The sequence below is a fragment of the Falco peregrinus genome, chromosome 4 (genome assembly GCF_023634155.1).
Source record: "Falco peregrinus isolate bFalPer1 chromosome 4, bFalPer1.pri, whole genome shotgun sequence".
In the NCBI taxonomy this organism is placed as follows: domain Eukaryota; kingdom Metazoa; phylum Chordata; class Aves; order Falconiformes; family Falconidae; genus Falco; species Falco peregrinus.
In genome coordinates this window covers 99,270,851-99,290,283 of record NC_073724.1, presented here as the reverse complement: position 1 = coordinate 99,290,283, position 19,433 = coordinate 99,270,851, and positions in this window count along the sequence as shown.

Sequence of the window (19,433 nt, the reverse complement as noted above, 5' to 3'; positions counted from 1 at the left end):
AAACAGAAAATAGCGGGTGGAAGGAAGCAGGAGCCGATGGGGTTTGCTGTGGGACAGGAGGATCGTCCTCCCCCCCTCGACGGGGAGGCTCCGGACCTGCCCCCGGCAGCTGCAACCCCTCCAGCATCCTTCGAGGACCGCCACAGTCCCTGCCGCGCTGCTGGTCCGGGAGAGCCACGGGAGGGGGAAGAGAAGGAGGAGGGTCTGTGCCCCCCTGGCTAGAGAATGATCCCAGTCCCTCGGTTGAAAGCGAGGGGGAAGAAACGAAGTTAACTTGCCACAGCTCTTTGGGGTTTTCCATTTTACATGAGACTTTAAACAATAAGGTGGAGACTTGAGCCGAAGACGTAATTCGCCTATTGCTTTTCTTTCCTTTGGGGGCATTAAGATGTGTGTGCAAACATGGACATTTCTGGTCATTTATTCCTGCAAGTTGCCTGAGAAATTTATCATCCAAACCTGTATATCCTTATTCATCAAAACGCAGTCAATGAGTGAGAACTTTACCAATGATTATACGAGCAAAATTCAAATAAAACTGTTCTGCTTAAGAAGCAAAGCACCGTATTAATTAAAGTAACATTTCTCAAACTTTTTTGGGTCATAAACCCATTTTTAAACCTCAGCTTTTCTCATCAATATTTATTAGCATCAACCTGTCACTAGTAACACGCAGTGGAACAATTTCTGTGTACTTTTCACAAGGTCTGGCACTGAAATTGCACTATGGGAGCTACTATAAAAATAGATCCAGCTGCAGATATTGTGCTAAGATTCATACAGTGCATTGCCCTGGGTAAACAGCATATCCAGTGGCTGAAATTTTGCCTGTCCTTTCTCTAGTATAACATGTTCGGTTTCGATTTTTTCCATGCTCTGCTGTGAAAACGGAGAAGTTGCAGAACTGATACGAATTGTTTGACCACGGTGCCAAGGTATTTTTATGAGTGGACGTAGAATCAGACCTGCATGGTTTAGTTCTAATGAATGAAGTATTTTTCTTCAAAGAATTGACGTAGTTAATGGGTTTAGCACTTTTACATTTTTTTTCTTTCCTTTTTCATCCTTTTTACAACCACATAAATGGGAAAATTAGCATTACCTGAATCAAGACAGCTTTGGGACCTTGTAAAGGTAAAGGTTCACGGTAACCTTCACCTGGCAGAGCAGCCAGCCCTGCACTGTGCTGGGGAAAGGCAAGGCTGACATGGAGACTTATAAGGCTGCTAGAGTTCTTGTGCCATGTCATTTCACCAAGAACAGTTGTCCAGACTCTTTTGTTGTAAATTTTTCCTAGGAGATACAGTCACTTATGAAATAGTTCATAATTTATATTTAATCACCTTTAACCTTAGGCTAGGGTTAGGGTTTCCACAAGACATTCTAAAAATCCTGGCTTTTAAAACTAGGCAAGAGATTAAAAGCATGATATGTCTTTTTATTTCCTTCTCAGGCAATATTCAAGTCACTTAGACATGTATGGGAGAGGTGTGTGCTCAAGAATCATATGAATTCAGTGTTAATTATTTTAAAGGAAAGCTGAGCAAGATTCAGGGTGATTTTTCTCTCCCTTCGGGCAGCTGGCACAGGCATCCACAGCACCAGAAACTATGGAGACATCGGTTCTACCTATAGCTCCAGGGAAAGACAGTGAGGCTGCAGGTCTTGATGCAGCTTTGCACAGGCAACACCTTTACTGCTCCTGCTTTGCTCAGGTACATCCCCTGCTACTGCAGCAAAAGCTTCCTTCTCTGCTTCTGCACCACCGAGATACTGACTGTTATTACATGAAGGACCACGAGGCAGGGAATGTTTAACGCTGCCTTCTTTCTCCAAGCAGGGCTGAGCATCGAATGTGAACAGTGCACAGCTAAGCAAACCCTGGCCGGGAGCTGGGAGCTGCTGTCACACGCAGGCCAGATCCTGCTCCAAAATGATGGTTGGTTTGCTGCCGTCAGAAAAGCTGCATCCAGCAGCCCCTCTTGGGGCTGTGCTACCACCACGCTTTGGCTGAGGCTGGGGCAGAGAAACAGGAGCTCATGCACACCCTGTGCTAACCCTGCTTTACCTCCCATGTACAAGACCATGTCCCAGAACCCTGCAGTGCTGACCATATGAAAGGTAGGCTTGGGAGTCTGTGCTTGCCTCCATCATTAAAAACCCATATATTTGCCTGAAAATCCCTTCAGGTATGAAAAATTATGCCCATAAATCAATTCCGAAAGCAGTGATTTAACCTAAAGTGTGAAAGTCTTTCCAGTCTGACACTGAAGCCTGCTACCTCCCACGCTGCGGTTGCTGCTGCTGCCATGACCACAGCCGAGGAGAGATGTTGCAGGCTGAGAGAAGAAACGTTGCTCTGGAAGGTTTCAGTGCTTTGAAGTGCAACCAGGGATGGAATGACAGCCCTGCAATGACCAGCAAAGCAGGGTCTGTCAGGCTGGACAATGCACCTTACAATCCAGCCTCCACATGGGGCAGAGTTGGCTGGGACTTAAGCGTTATGTTTAGAGTCTTACTTTGGAAATAGAAAAATGTCATTGGGCTCCCTTCACTCTTGATGATTTATAGGGTTATTCTTATGAGAGCTTTTCCTATAAGTGTAGGGAACCCACGCACACACGTGGCTTCCAATAATCTGTGACTTTGAAAGGCAGTTCCCTTCCTGCTTTCTTCTACCCCGGACAAGGATAAGAATGACCATATCTTCAAGGATATTTTTATAGCAGTCAGGAACGTGTCTGGTTTAGCACCTAGGGAGGACAATGAAATGTGGAAAATCTGCAGTGTCCATTTTAGTAGTGAATACTACCTACTTTCACTTATCTACTACTTAATTCCATTTACCATTTATCCTCATTGCTGCTGCCCACTGGCTTCCAGCACCCTTTACAGTACCTTTCTGTGCACCTTGCAAGCACTGATGTGCCCCAGCAGCACTTTAGCTGTGAGCACAAAGAATGATGGAGCAAAGAAGTAAGTGCATGGAGGGAAGGCTTCTCCTAGTCTCTGCCTTTCTCTGTCACTTCTCCTCCTACCACTTGTCCTGATATGCAGTTCCTCTGTTCCCCAGTGCTTCTGGGATCACAACACGGGGACAAATAAAACACAGAGAAAATGAGCTGAGTCCTTCTCTTTCCCGAGCATACCTTGGTGATGTGTCAGGCCTGGCCAGCTTCGTTCATGGAGCAGGTAAATCAAACACATGGCTCCTCTACTATTAGGCCTAGTGCACTTGCTGCCTTGTATCAGGGCTTGTTCCAGGAACTGTTTGCTTCCAGCTGTAGCACCGCTGGAAGGAGGAAAGGCTGCAGTTGTGCTGCCTCTGACCGAGGTAACTTTAGGAGGAACCCCATGTCCACAGGAGCCTTGATGCCTGGCTCCATACACCAGGATCCACTGGACAGAAGAGGCAGGTGCCTTGGAAAACAGCCATATTCTTCACTGATGACCCAAAAATTGGGAAGGAAGAAACTTGAAAGATGAGGGTGAGCTGGACCAACAGGCTAAGAACAGAAGCGTCTCAAGCAGGTGTAGAGCATCCCACTTGGAAAGCATTGGCAAAGAGAGGGTTTCTAGGCTTCATTTCATGGCAGAGCTGATCTAGCTATGATGAGCTGGTGCCAGTGGCAGCTTTATGTCCTCCCTGTTCTTTGACCCAGAACCAGGGGGAGAAAAGCATCTGCTCAAAGAAGCCTTGGCACAGTATGCTTAAGATTAAAGAGTAAAACACTTTTAGCAGGCTTGGAAAGCAAAGGGTATGATGGTTGTGTCTCCACTTGCAGGGCTAGACTTGATAGTGGAGACTGGAAAAGAGCTGTCTCCATGAGTGACTCGTAGCATGCTGGTATTTTGTTTGAGCAGAGGCCGTGTGTGCCATTATATATTTAGCTGTGCCTGTTTTGGACATTCCCTGCAGACCTCAAAGTACTGAGCAGAGGCAGGCAGTGTTTAATGACTTCACCGGCATAAGAAGAAGCCAGAACCAGGAAAGGGAGCTCCCTTCAGAGAGAACAGAGGGCACCCACAAAACCATGCCAGGAGACCAAGCTGTCTCAGGACCAGAGTGGAGCTAGGGGAGGCATACCAGCTCCTGGACTGCACAGAGACCTGTGTTTGAACACCACTTCCCTTGGCCCAAATCCTTCTCCAGAGAAAAGCAAACAGTTACCTGCTGGGAGCCTTAGCTGGGTGCGGCATCGCAGGGCTCCAGAGTCATGTTTGGAACTCAGCCCTTCCTGGAGAGGAGCTTGTACCTCTCTGTAGCAAGCGGTAGTGAAGCTACTGGCTTTTCACTACACTTCAGCACAACTTTTCAGGTTCCCCCTGCTTCAAAATATGTGTCTCTCACTCCCTACCAAGCTTCCAGCAGTGAAAGCTGATCTGTCATCTGGTATGCCCTCTCTCCTTTTCTGCTGCTAACCCTTTGTTGGTGAGTCAGTATTTGGCTAAGGGTGAGACTGTGTGAGGTGACATTGCTCAAGATAAGCCAGCAAAATAGCAAGTCCTGGGTTTTTTAGTCCACTCTGTAAGCTGAATTTTTATCCCAAGAATGAAAATTACCAGAGAAGGGGAAAAGGGGGAACTCCCTTTACTTTTAAGGCATCACATCCTTTGCTCTGGAATGGATGTGGTAAAACTAGTTGTGACAGTCACAGCTGGTTCCTGAAGTTGTGATTGGAAACCTGCTCATAGCTTCACCCTCTGTTGCCACAACATTGATGGTTTGGTCATATTCGTCCCACAGACCTTATTGAGACAGTTTCACTTCAGATAGGAAGAGGTACATCTGATGGCAGGTGTGCAAGACAGCATTTTGAGCTGTGCATGAGATTAAGTGGGCATAAAGGCAGAGAAAAGGACCATAACATGTAGAGCCACATGATCCTTACATGGGAATGAAAGGGATTTCCTAGAAGCATCCCCAAAGGAGCAAAAAGAGAACTGAAACTGGAACCACTGAGGTTTCCACTCTATCCTTCTGCCCAAAGCAGGATCACTCCAGACATGTTGCTCTGTCTTCTTCGCTAAGGCCGCACATTCACAAAACCACAGATTTCCCAATCTTCTTCTGTTCCAGTGCATCTTTATTCCTACTATGAGTGCATTTTCCTAACATCCAACCAGTCTCTGTTGCAGTTATAGCTTATGGTTTCTTGTCCTCTGAGCAAGGAGAAGACAGCATATTTCCCTTCTCTTTAAATCAGCATCCCAAGAAGCCAAAGGATAAGATGAATTTTCTAAGCAACTTGTGGCTTATCAGAGACTTATTAAAGACGTGGCAAGAACAGTTTCCCAAGAGCTCAAAAAGCAGAAACTGGAGAGGGTGGGCCTACAGGGCAAGTAGAGGAACAGTGGTGAGAGGCAACACTGTCAACGGCTGGACAGGCAGAAGGATGAGGTGGCACTGAAAACAGGAGGGGTCAGAAGAGGTGCAAGTGAAAGCTGAAGCTATTTGGTTTGTTATGGGAAGAAGCCAGAGGGAGACATTGATGGAGAAGGGTGAAGAAAAGGTAACTGATGTAGTGCCAAGACCTCAACAACTACAGGATTATGACGCCAATGAGCTTATTAGCTGGGAATGCCGTTCTGCTTCTAGGAAACAAGTCATGATATAGAAACCAGGTACTTTGTGTGTTTTACTTAGCTGTTAATTGCAGCTTGCACGTTTCCTGTGGAAGCCTAATCCCCCCCCGCCCCTCCCCGTGATGTGATGGAGTTTGCTTACCCATCTCCACGTTCCTCCTGGCCCTTACACTAAGGGAAAGTGTTAGGATTCCAGCAGAGATTTGCATTTCTTGCAGTTTCTCTGCACTAGTGATTATCACTGTTAGATGCAGGGTTTGTTCCAACTGTGCCTGGTTGGAAATTTGTCCCTGTACAAATCAGGTACACACAGCTTGCCCAGGGCTCTAAATAAAGCTATTTTTGGCAAAACATCTCATAGACCTGCCCCACAGTTCCTGGGAAAAATCATCCCAATTGGTTTAGATGCAGGCACTGGAAATTGTAAAGAGAACCGCAGAGATGTGGGAGATAAAAATCCATTTGGGGTGGCAGATTTATGTCCTGTTCCAGCTAAGTTCCTTTTGCTCCTATGCCTGCTTTTATCCCATCCTTTCAACTTGGCCCTGAGAAGTGAGGTAAGCCACACACCAGCGCTGCTCATGGAAGATTTGAAAAATCCTGCCCTCCCAGAGGAGTCCCAGCAATTAGATGACAGAGGGCTGGGAGCAGTGATAGCTTGCTGGAAAATCTTAGTGTCCACGCTTCTGCTCCCGATGTGGTCACTAGATATGTCAGGGCTTCATTCTTCACTGGCTATAAACCTGCAAACACCGGGGAGAGGCGGGGGGAGGGGGGAAGAGCAGGGACAGGGTGGCTCAGACGGGGGAGAGCTTTTACAAGTTAAGGTCAGGACGAAGGAAGAGACAAGCTGACACCTGCAGGCCATGACAGCATCAAGTTGGGGAAGTGAGACCGAGGGAGATGTGGGGTTTCTTCTGCATGCTTGTGTGATGCTAGCCTGGCTCTGTGCCTGGTTATGGAGCCAGGACTGGGAGATGGAGGAGGATGCAGCATGAGCTAAAAGCCAGCCAGAGGGAGAGCAACTGGAGAGACAGCACTTCCCTCCATGGCACAGGGAAGGAGCTGGGACTGGGAGCCAGGAAGGTGGCAGAGGAGAAGAGGCACAATTTGCTTTCAAGCCCTCTCTCTCCTTCAGGGCTGCACGGAATGAAGCATGGGCAGAAAGCAGTGATGCAGCTGGAGTAACTGTCAGGCAAGGGCAGAGTTGGGGAGCAGCAATGGATGGGAAGGAGCCAGAAAGCCATCACATCCCAGTCTGTGCATCCAGTGGCATGTCACGTTAGTCTGAAGTGCTAGTGCTTACCTGACAGCCTGTGAAGTGCTTGGAGGGCACTCCCATTCCTCTAAGCCCTCCTAACTCCTCTGCTGGATGTTAGTCATGTTTCTGGCCCAGGGAGACTTCTGCTTAGGGACAAACCCATAAGAGGTAAAAAAAGACGTGTTGGAAGCCTCAGGTACCTTCAGAGCTCCTTGTGGAAAGTGAGGTCAGGGAAGAGGGATGTTTGCTGTGCAGCCTTGAGTTTCCTCCACTGGTGCAGCCTCTGTGTGGGGATTCTGAAAGAGGGAAATGTTGCAACTTCAGCATGCAGGAGTGGGTCTCAAGTCCATGTGTATGAGAAGAAAATGAACTGCCCAATCCTTGCGAGTCCTGTTTTCCAAGCATTTGTGTATATAACCATGATGCTGCACTTCTGACATTTCTTTTTATATTTGGCTTTACAAAGAATCATAGGGCTTATCCTGTATTGCAGAGTGCTGTGAAAAAAACCAAAGGCATTTCTCTGAGGAGTTTATATTTAAATTTGGCCATAAGAGCAGACTGAGAGGAAATACAGTAAGTTTTAGAAACAAGGACATGGCTGCAAGGAGAACTGTCCTGTGCCTGTTGTGGGAGGGCTGCAATGACAAGAAGAAATGTGGATGGACCAGATGCCTTGAGACCCTTCTTTACAGCGAGACAAGTGAGGAACAGTGAAAAGAGTCAGAAGAAATTGCCTCGAGAGGCTGTAAGAGTCTCCCCACTAGACAGTTTGAAAAGCAGATTAGGCGCAGCCCTGTCAGCAATGTCATGACTACAGTCAGTGTAACCAAGGAAAAGGGGCTTGGATGAAGTGAGCCCTTGAAAGTGCTCCAGTTCTATTTTTGAGGAGTCCCTTTGCCATCGCCTTCACTTCCCCTCACCAGTACTGTCCTGTTTGAAACTGGGGTAATACATTTATTTAGTTAGGGCATGTACTAGTTCAGCCCTCTCCTCACTGTCAGTCCCTTGCCTTGCCCTGCTGAAGAACTTCCTTGCCTTGCTTAAGTTTCCTTATGAGGCTCAACACACCTTGGCTGTTGGCCACCTTTGTTTCCCTGATGACACTTCAGCAGATACCCTCCCTTGGCCCGTAATCTCCACATCTTCTGCCATCTCTTACACGGTCCCTGCTGCATCCCAATATGCTCTCTGAAGCCATCATTTATCCAGTGTAGAGAGGCGTCCTGGACGAAATGGGGCTAAGGGGAATTTGATGAAAGAGAGCCTTCAGGCAGGCAGAGACTGTTCCAAGTGAGGGCATGGCAGAGGCGTAAAGCCAAGATCCAGCAAAGGAGGTCTAGGCCATGGTCCAAAGTTAACTGCAGCCAACGGGAGTGATTTGAATGGGATTTGGATCAGGCTCTTGGAGGGCAGCTGTGAAGGAGTATACCAGGGCTATAACGTGTGAGGAGATCTGAGGATAGGAAAGTGAGGAGGAGGAGGGATTTATTCAGCCATTCAAGCATGGTTTATGTAGGACGTATAATGGCTTTCTTTAGTGCCACCAGGGCTCTCCAGATGGTGCCACAGACATTTGCAGGTTCTGCTCCATGGGGTTGTGTTTTACATGACAGCAACAGCTGATGTACTGCAACGGCAATAAGTATTTGAAAAAGGAAAAAACCAAATAAACAAAAAAAACCCCCAAAACTGCAGAGGAAGGGGGACAAGTGGAATTGTACTTGGTGCTGCTGTGCTGCTCGGTGGGAAATGGATGCTGAGCAGTTTCAAAACTCCTCCTGTTGATCCCTGGTGGCACAAGCCCGGGGAAGGGAGGGTGGGTGTGCCAACGGGGGCGACTCCTCTCGCGATCAAGGCAACGATGCGGCCCCGAGGAGGTCCCGTGTTCCTGCCAGCTCTGATCCCTGCTGCTCCCTTCTGCAGGAGGGATGCCCATGACAGTGATCCAGCGGCGCACGCTGGGGCTGGCAGAACGCAACCGGGGCCCGTGAGATCCCCTTGCGGAGAGCACCGCTGCCTGCGCCCCGAGCCCGGAGCGGGCGGGGCCGCACCGCCGCGCAACGAGACCCTCGCCGCGCCCGGGCCGCCACCGCCACCGCCACCGCCGGCCGCCTCCCGCGGCGACACTGCCACCTGCCGGCCGCACCGCCACACCGCGGCCCGGCCGGGCCCGCGCTGCCCCGCTGGTAACCAGCGGTCCCGGGCGGCCTGGCTGTCTTTTACTTCCTCCCTCCCTCCCTCCCTCCCTCCCTCCCTCCCTTTCCTTCTTCTTCCTTTCTTCCTCTCTTCCTTTCTCCCTTCCTGTCTTTCTCTTTTTCTTTCTTTCTTTCTTTCTTCCTTCTTTCCTTTCTCTCTTTCTTCCTGCTTTCCTTCCTTTATTGATTTATTTCTGTCTTTCTTCCTTCCTCACTTCCTGCCTTTCCTCCTTTTCTTTCTTTCCCTCTCTTGCTACCTTCCTTTCTTCTTTCCTTTCTTTCTTTCTACCTTCCTTCCTTTCCTTCTTTCTTTCTTCCTTCCTTTCTTTCTTCCTTCCTTTCTTTCTTCCTTTCCTCCTTCCTTCCCTCCTTCCTTTCCTTTCTTTCCTTCTTTATTTCTTTCTACCTTCCTTTCCTTTCTTTCCTTCTTCCCTCCTTCCTTCCTTTCTTTCCTTTCTTATTCCTTCCTCTCTTCCTTCCTTTCCTTCTTTCTTCCTTTATTTCTTTTTTCCTTTCTTCCTTTCTTCCTTCTTTTCTTCCTTTCCTCCCTTCCTTTCCTTCTTTCCTTCTTTCTTTCCTCCTTCCTTTTCTTCCTTTCTTCCCTCCTCCCTTCCTTTCCTTTCTTTCCTTCTTTCTTTCCTCCTTCCTTCTTTTCTTCCTTTCTTCCCTCCTTCCTTCCTTTCCTTTCTTTCCTTCTTTCTTTCTTCCTTCCTTCCTTTCCTTTCTACTTCCTTCCCTTCCCTTTCTTCCCTTTCCTTTCTTCTTTCTTTCCTCTTTCCTTCATTCCTTCCTCTCTCTTTCTGTCACTCAGACCCCCCTGACTTACTGCCCAGAACCCACCCACCGGGCAGCTGCAGAGCAGTAGTGTCTCTGCAGGGGGAGAAGTGAAGGAGGCAGGCAAATGGCAAAGCAGAAGAGGGCTGGGCAATGCAGGCAGCGAGCAGAAGGTATTTGCTGAGCAGCACAGGGACCACAGCTGGATTTTGCTGCAGATTGGAAGTGGCCAGCTGTGGTCCCAGACCTTCCTGATGCAAAAAGCACAGGCTCCTGGAGTGTGGCCCAAGCCCATTCCAGCCCCACAGCACAGAGAAGCTGCAACGAGAACAGTTTTGGTTGTGAAGAAGCATGTAGCAGTTCTGCTGGAAGCCCTTGCTTCTCACGTTGCTCTTGGTCAGTGTGCCAGCAGGTTGGAGTTGGCAGACGGGTGATGGCAGCTGTCCTCATCCTGCCAATTTAGACCCACCAACTCCACAGGCTCAGTTCTGGGCAACTTCTCAGCAATTAGAGCAGAAATCAGTACTATAAGTTCAGCACAGATGGAGCGTCTACCCCAGTTCTGCTGCTTTTGCCTTCCTGCTGAGGAAGTAAACACAAAGGAGTAGATCTCCTGGAACATATGAGTAAGTGTGTTCACATCTCCAGGTATCCAGCACTTCTTTCAAAAGCATGAGAAGGAATGCATTTCCTGAACTGCCTTATGTGACTTCTGACATTCCATCTACACCCATAAGTTGAGCATACACCAGACAACTCCTCAGCGCTGAGGCCAGCTGTCACCAAATGGCCCATATGCAGATAACTTCACCTGTTACCCTCTAGGACAGGCTGGTTGCACCCAAACTGTGTCCCAGGAACAGTCCCTTGCTTGTACTAACTCTCAAACCATGCCCAGGAGTTCCTTGGGCAACCAAGGGCTGGCTGTGGATCATATACTATGCATTTACCAACCCAGCTGGTTAAGCTGCAGTGCCCAGGAATATTTCCTGGCACTTTTGAACTTATTAGGACACATGTAGGAATCCACCCTGACCTTTGCTTCTGTGGCTTATCAAGTGGGCATCTTGATGGCAGCAAGGAAGATTTCTGTCATCTCAGCAGGTTCTGGATGACTTCAGAAAATTTCCATGAGAGTGAAAAGATGCCACAACATTGACCTCGACTCTGTGAGACAAGTACTCTGCTCTCGAGTTTTGATGCCGCAGAGTGCCAGAGCAGTGAGCAGCTGGGAGCCAGCCCAAGAGCCTCTAAACCAGGACTGACTTGAATGGGAAGAGCACTGCTGTAGGGATCTGAGCACGTGCTGACTTGGGAGAAAGTAGTGTCTCATGTCTTTCATAAAATGATATACTCACAAAAGAAAAATATACTGAGCGAGATTAACCATCAGGACTGTTGCTTGAAACATTTAAAGTCAGATAAAACCACATCGCTGATTCCTCCAGCATGAATCATCGGTTTGTGCTGACGTGCTCTTAACAGTTCACACCAGCCCTTGCTTTTCCCTGGGCTGTCAGGAAGGGAGCCGTGGGCTAAGCAGGCTGGGTGGCCACAGAAGGGAGTGGCATTGTGGCCCACGGTGAGGGACCTCTCTGCAAAGCAGCAGTGGCTGCTGGGCTGTCACTCTCTTTTTTTGGTGGGATCTGCAGGCTGCTGTGGTGCATTGACTTATGTCCCTCTCAGCAGAGTCTCCCTTTGCTCTGGACTTCAGAGCAAATCACAGACTGGTCAGGGCTTCCCACTGACCAGAGGGACCTCATGGGGCACAGGCAGCTGCCAGGTCAGAGCAAGTGGCACTACTGCCTGGGCTGCTGCCTGCATGAGCTGGGCCTGGGCTCCATCTCGGCAGGGAGGCAGCAAGTAGCTGAGGGAAGGGGAGCTGGGCATCCCCCTGCCCCCAGGGACACTTGACATTGCAGCCCCAGCTCTTCCCTTTCCTGCAGCAGAAGTGGCCTCACTTGTGGTATTTGAGACAGGAAAATTCCCTCTTGCCTTTTGTTTTTCATTCTACACTTGAATTTTGCTGTCTCATGCGTAAGGGGCTGGCACCAGGATACTGGTGAGATGGCAGCTCCCGGCCCATGGAGGAGATAGGATCACTTCCCTAGGCCAAGAGGGAAGGAGGTGGGTTTTCAGGTGCCCGTGGCAAGATACCTGGGGAGGGATGTGCATGGGAGGAGGCTGAATCCCCCCAGCCCCTGGACCACCATGGACTTCGCTGGGGCTGCTGAGCCCTCGCTGTGTCTGCTGAGCCCTCGCTGTGTCAGCCCTGGCTGCCCCTGCTCAGGCAGCTGCTTTCATTGGACCAATGTCGAGGCTGGTTTTTGAGGCTGTTTTTTTTTCACCCCCGTTCAGGTGCATGAGCCCACAGGCAAAGAGATAACATAGGGCATGTTTTACTGGCAGGAGCCGTCGGCAGAGGCCAAGCCTCTGAGGATGGAAAACACCTTTGAAGCCACAATGGGAGCTTGGAGAGGGAGTGACTGAGAAAGAGAGGTCCAAACGGTTGCTCTGGCTTTGGAAGAGCAAGGTGTTGTTACTGGGAACAGAAAAAGGATCACATTTCTAGATTGAAGACCTGGAGGAAGAAATACACCTCTGATAAGAGAAAGTCGTTTCTTCTTCTGAGTCACTACATTCCTGGGAGTAGTTGTGCAAGATGCTTTTAGAGACCCCTTTTCAGCTCACTGTGGTTACCTCTACATCTACAGATGCACATAAGCATCTTGATGAAGATCAAAGATGATCTAAAAAATGACCATTATCACCAGAGAAACAATATACTGCACTTACTATATATGAAAAATGAGTAGTTTGATTGCTTCCTATTATTGGAATTTATGATTCAAAAAGAAGCACATTTTTACTTTAAACTAGAATAACAATTATTTGGTATTGCTGATAGGAAGTGATTCTCACTGAGAGCTAATGTAAATCCCATCTCATGTTCTTAAATTCTACAAATAAAAATGACAACAACAAAAAAATCCCTAGATTAGATGAGGACTGGAACTTCCCTAAAATGTAGTTGAAAGCTTGGGTTACCTTTAAAATTACTGCAATAGTTAACTGTTACACTGTCACAGCACTCTCCAAACTAGCCAGCTGCAACAAGGTCTTTTACCATCTCATACCAACGTACTCTTCATGCCAGCCCCTCTGCTGCCTTCTCCTAGTCTCTCCTCTTCCAGGGCATGTGTTCTCTCTCTGCTTCCTCCTCTCCCTTCCTCAGCTCCTCTCCCTTCCTTGGCTGCCCAACCCCTCAACAGAACCAGCCACAGCTGCACCTTATCTACATCAGCCAACCCACCGCCCCTGAAGCCAGCCCACAGTTGTATATTATCAATGCTAATTAACCCAGCTTCGTTCCTCTACATTACACAGCTCTTTATATCGCTCCTGACAATCTCCATGAGAGGTATTGGCTTATTTTTAAACTGTGGAAAAAGGAAGAAGCATTTTGGATGCTAGTGCCTCTTCACTACTGCTTGATGTAGGAGCTTAAATGCCTTTGGAGGCTCAGGTAGCCTCTGGTGTCCATGTCTTGCCTGTCTTCCACTCAAGATGCCTAAATGCAGAATTGTGATCTTAAAAATCCTGAGACCCACCTGATCAAGAAGGTTGGTGTTCTACAAGGCCTTGCTTACAAGCAAGCCCTTGCTGGAAGCCCTAACTGGCCTTTCTGTACTCGGGGAGGCAAGGGACTAAGCAAGTCTTGTAGCCCTGAGAGATTTTGCTGTCTGCATGGCCAGACCATGGCATGGAAAAATTAGACCACAAGCAATCTCGGTTTCCAGGGCTGAAAGCTCGTCTTATTTACCTGTAAAGGAAGGGACATTCTGCAGTGAGGAGCATCCCTTTCCAAAGAATGCTGCAGATAAGGCAGCTTTTCTGTCACAAAGGTCTTCAGCTTTATGCAAGTTATCTGGAGGATGGGCTGTGACTCTGTGGAAAGCAGCAGGGCATATCAGGGGAACAGGATCTGACTCAAAAGCAAAACTACATGAGCTTGCGACAGCTGCCAAAAAATAGCTGGCTGACTAAGAGAAGAAGAATGCTGAGAACAGGAAAGGTCCATGTGCTCTTTTTGGCTTGTTCTTTTCTTTTGCAAGAGCAGTACACAAGGGCTTTGTTTCCAACCCTGCCTGTTACAGCTGGGTACCGGAGTGTCAGGAGGCAGATAGTGAATCCAGACATTACATGTGACATCTGTCTAGATGCTTTCAGTCCAGCTCAAGTGCTAGGGATCAGCAGGTTGGAAATGAGCAGTTAGAAGTTTAAATTAAAGGAGGGTAGATTTAGATTAGATATAAGGAAGAAATTTTTTACAGTGAGGGTGGTGAAACATTGGAACAGGTTGCCCTGAGAGGTGGTAGATGCCACATCCCTGGGAATATTCAAGGCCAGGTTGGATGGTGCTGAGCATCCTGGTCTTGTGGAAGATGGACCTGCTCATTGCAAGGGGGTTGAACTAGATGATCTTTGAAGGTCCCTTCCGATCCAAACTATTCTGTGATTCTATGAAATACGCAAGACCTTTAAGAAAGGGAATGATGCACTTTTAATGATTTGAGGACTTGAATCAAAACCTCTACCTTGACCAATATGTCAGATATTACATTAGATAGTTTATCTATTATAGATAGATAGATTACATTAGATTTTGTGTTAGGCTAAATTTTATTATAATCAGAGAAAATTAGAAACAAGAGGAAAATTATTCCTGTTACCTGCCAATGGTTAATTGGACTGCGGCCTGCTGAATGCCACAGATCTCTATCTAGACATCCCCGAGAACATGAAATGAGAATCATCCTTGAGTTTTCATCCTCTCTTTTCCCGTATTTCCCATACTTCAAAAACATCTGAAGGGGATCCAGTGGGTGTTGTCCCAAAATAGATGGTACTTCACTTCAGAAATACAGGGCTAGAAAGGGATTCCCCAGTCTCTGACTCCAGTTTCCTGGCAACAAACTATTTGTTTTAGTGAATAGCTCAAATTTTTCCTGCCCCTTTGCAAGCGAGTGTCTGTCCCTGTCTCTCAAAGAAGGTAAGTTTGACTTCTGAAAGTGCCAAAAACTAAGAATGGAATTGCAGACATTGCAGAAGATGATACATTAACTAGAAGAAACTGCCTGTGTTCACCTGAGCCACAGTGTGGCTGAACATGCAGGTAAGAAGGAAGCAGCCCCTCCTCGTCAGCAAGGAGAGGGACAATGTCCTGCTCCACCAAGGAGCTCAGCTAGGGCAAAGCCCAGAGGGCTGCTGAGGCTTCCAGGAGAGTTTGGCCCCATCTGTCCCCAGAGGTTCCTGACACTTCTCTGCTATGGCTTTCCCCCAGTAACCAGAGCTGTTTTGCTAGGGAGCTTCCTAGCATCCATCTCCCTGGCACTTGTCCTCTACTGCACCAGACCACCCATCCCATGACCTCTCATGCCAAGGTGGCCTTGTTTTCTCACTGAGCTACCTGTGCAGCTGGACGTGCCTTCAGAAGACTTGTGTTCTGCTGACTTTCCTCACCGTTTACAAGCTGTTTGCTCCTGGAAGGCCTCCAGCACTGCTTCCCTGGCATCAACTCAACTTTTGCTTTCAGCTGTAACTGCTCTACATTTCAGCACATAGCTCCATTACCCAGGTGGGACTGAAGGAAAGTATTTGGTCATGAATTTTGGCTACGAAGCATTTAATCCAGCAGAGCTGTGCCAACAGAATTGTAAACTCTGTGATTTCCTCTTCCACTCCAGTCACTGATGGAGAGGCAAAGAGAAACCCACAGCCTCACACAGCCCTCTGGAGCCAGGATTTAAGTCACCCATAGGAACCCCTGGCTCAGTTCCTGAAGGATGGGCTCTGCCCTCTCTCAGTCGCCTGGGATGCGTGCTTCCAGCCACTGCTTCACCCACAGATGGAAATGACCTGCCTCACAGAAGCCACTCATGTAGGCAAAAAGCAGGGGGAGAGGGTGGCATCTGAAGTTGTTACTTACTGCTGATATAAGTTTTGAGGGTTTTTTTTACTTTTTAAAAAACTTACTGTCTTCATATTGCAGATCCAGAGTGCTCAGCTATCAGGCTGAGGATCTATAATGTGCCCCTAGAAGATACTCAAGATCAGAGAAAGCAGACATTTGCTTTACATGTTATCCACACCCTCTATCTAAGGACCTTACTGTTTACCCACGTTGGGCTGTGACACATAGGGTCACTTCGTGTCCAAAACTCAGAGAGCTTTCTTGAGAAACTTTTCTCTTTAGCTAAGACCTAAGCCAAAAGAAGGGTTCCTAAGTGCTTGTTGTTGCACAGTGACAGGAGCAGGAAAATCTATCAAGAGAAGGAGTGCAGGGAACTGCCACCCTGCTATTTTGGGGCCAAACCTGATTTCCTGGATTTTACCCAGCCTGGACAGAGGGTCTCCAAGGACACCCACTGCAGCCCCTGCCAGGCAAGCAAGGTGCAGTGGCTCTGACCCATTGTACCCTACCAGACTGGCTTGGCTCGCTGCTGTGGGGAGCTCTGGGAGGGATAAAAACACCTGTAGGTTGTGCAGGGGTCACCACAACCAGCTCACCTCTCCCAAATGGTGCTTTTGGTTCGTTGTTGTGGTCCAGCCACTGGACTGATCCAGATGCCTGCAAATATCTCCCTGAATAAACAAGATACCCAGTTTGTGCCTTTTTACACTTCTCCATGGTGCATGAGGAATATAAAGCAAGCTGGAAGGTTGGTGGTTTATTTGTTTGGGGATGGGAGGGGGGAAATGTTTAAAACTGGGTGTGGATATAGTTTGCTTGATTGTTTCCTTTTTACATGAAGAAATTTAAGCTCTGCATTGCCATCGTCAAGAATCTGAGGAGAGCTCAGAAAATGAACATTCACTAGCAAAGAGGGGAAGAGACCTGGAATCGGGGTGTTTAAAATGTGTGGGGTTTGTTTACATGTCTCTAATGAACTTTTTGGAGACAGGAAACTTTTGTGGACATCAAACAGTTCACTTCAATGTGGGCAACTCTCTTTCTCAAAAGTCCTACAGGCAAGAAAGAGAAATTTTGCTATTTTCAGTGTTAAAACCAACGAGGAGCACACTTTCGAGGGGTTACAGGAACTGTCCCCAAAGTTGCCATGCCTGGGCCACTGCCAGGGGTGTCTGTGTGCCACCATTGTAGTGAGGAGTCCCGGGCTCTGAGAGTCCTGTGCCAACCCTGCCCCATGGCATGGAGAAATGCCAGCAAAACCACGCCAAGCAGCATCTCTTATACCCCCCAGATCCTCTGTGATTAATTTACTTATTGATGGTCTTTCATAACTCCGTGGTCATCTTTTTTCGCACTGCCATTAATTATTCCTGGAAGCAAATAAAAGGGCCCACTGATATCTCTCCCTCCCTCTCACTGCAGCCAGCTTTTCCTTAGGGAGAAAAAAGTTGGGCTCGTTTGCAGTGGGACAATGCCGACTTTTGAACCTCTAACCACTAAACAAACAAACCTTGCGCTCTGCTCCACAATCCAAACAGGGTTTATTGACAGGCGTATCGCAGCAACGCGTAGCAGCTCAGGCAGCTGTGGGGTGGGCCGGGGATCAATGCTGCGGGGGTGGCCCCGGGCACCACAGGGCATCCTCGAAGTGATGGCACCACCCGGGGCTGCCCACATCTTGGCTGCTGGCATGGCCACTGTTCCCTCGAGAGCCCTCATGCCCTTCTGGGGAGAGCACAGAGGGAAGAGTGGGTTGTGGTGCCTACAAAACCCTTTTAACTTGGCCGCCCCTGCTGCAGCTGCTCTCCTCTGGTTTACAGCTGGTGCTGCAGAGCCAAGCCCCTCAGTTCGGTGCTGCTTAGCTTTAGGTGTCCCCAGGGAAGCAGCTTCTCCAGAAAGATCCAAGGACCTAGCAAAAAAGGATGGATCTGACTCCTGCCTCCCTCTGGTCCAGCGTGAACCATGGACATGGGACCCAGCAGGACATGGTGTGTGTCAAGCCCACGTGCAATGAGCGTAACTGCTTGGGAGCTGCACCCATGCCTCCTGGCCAGACCCACTTCAGCAACTGCACCAGGCAGAAAATTAAGCAGGTTCCCTGCACTGGAGGTGCTGCCTGTAGCCATGGTCTTCCCCCAGGCTCAGGAGCCCTGGATCAGGTTTGCACAGCCACACATCTGCTGTCAGCCTGTCAGCCAGCAGCCAGCCCCTGGCCCAGCAAGCCATGGAGCTACATGTGGCCAAAATGGCGCATGGAGGCTTTGGGGCTGTGCTCACCATTTCTGGTGCTCACCAAGCTCTTCCAGGCAGAGAGAGCTACCTTGTCTGTGGAGGCAGGCCCTGGCAAACCGATTCTCCCCACACAATCCTGCAGATCCTGCTGATATTTGGGTTTGGCTTTCAGCAAAAACATGAGAAAGGAGTCAGCAAGCAAAACCAAAAGTACCCCAAAGCAAGCAAATGGAATATCCTAAATAAATTTGACCAGAAAACCAGAACACCATGGGGCCAAATGCTAGGAAAGTCAGAAACCCAGATAATGTCTTTGGGGCTGGACAGTGCTCCCATCCCTGGCGAGGCCCAGGCCCACATGAGCTGGCCCCATGCACACCCCAGGGCGCTGGTGGCACGGCCTCGCTTCCCCGTGGGGTTTCTTCCAGCCATAAGTAAGAAGTACACACGGCAAATGGCGAACAGACAGGGTGATTTGGCCAAATCAGCTGGACTTTCCTTGTTTTCATCTCTGACTAGGTGAGTCCTTTAGCATCTCTTTCCTGGTCCCCACCACCTAGTCAGCATGTGGAAATGAGTCACAACCTGTGCAAGATGGGCTCTGGTACAGCACAGGGCTCTTCCAAGGATTTCTGCTCCTGGTGGGGTGAAGCCTACGTAAAGCTGATCAAACCAAGGAGACTTTGGAAAACTAACTGGAAACAACCTTGAAACAAGGTAAAAACTGTAAGGGGGTGAGAAACAGCACATAATTTAACAGATGGGACACTGCACACACAAGCAAGGCTCCGCACTCCAGCATGACAGGACACCTTTTTCAGAGGAGACTTCATTCTTCTAATTTTTTCTGTACTGCAACTAATAAATCTGGCTGGATGACTGTCAGCACCAGATTTATGGGCTCTTTTACAAGTGTCTAACATTAAGCAATTCACTTCTGAACGTTTAAACAGTGCCTTATCTTGTCTGCTCTGGCCCTTAGGGCAGGATGAACATTTTGCATATTCCTGGTTACAAGAAGAAAATAAAATAAAATATAAAATAAAATAAAAAAATGTCCTTTAATTATTTTTTCTTGTTAAAATTCGTTGTTAGCCCAACAATATTTCTAGGGTCTTTCGGACCGATCCCTGAGATTCACCGGGGGTTGACTGGCAGGCAGTGCCCCCCTTTTATCTAACAAAATCCAGGGTAAAAAAACCACACCCAAACATAATAATAATAATATTAATAAAGCGATGGCCACGCTTCCCCTGGACGACGAGACACTTACACTGTACATCTGTACACACGGCCGGCCCCGCGGGGCGGTGTAGTGCATAGGCGGGGGGGGGACCGCTCCCACCGTGCCCCCCCGGCCCGGCCCGGCCCCGCCGCGGCCGCCCCCTCCAGCAGTCCCTGCGCCGCG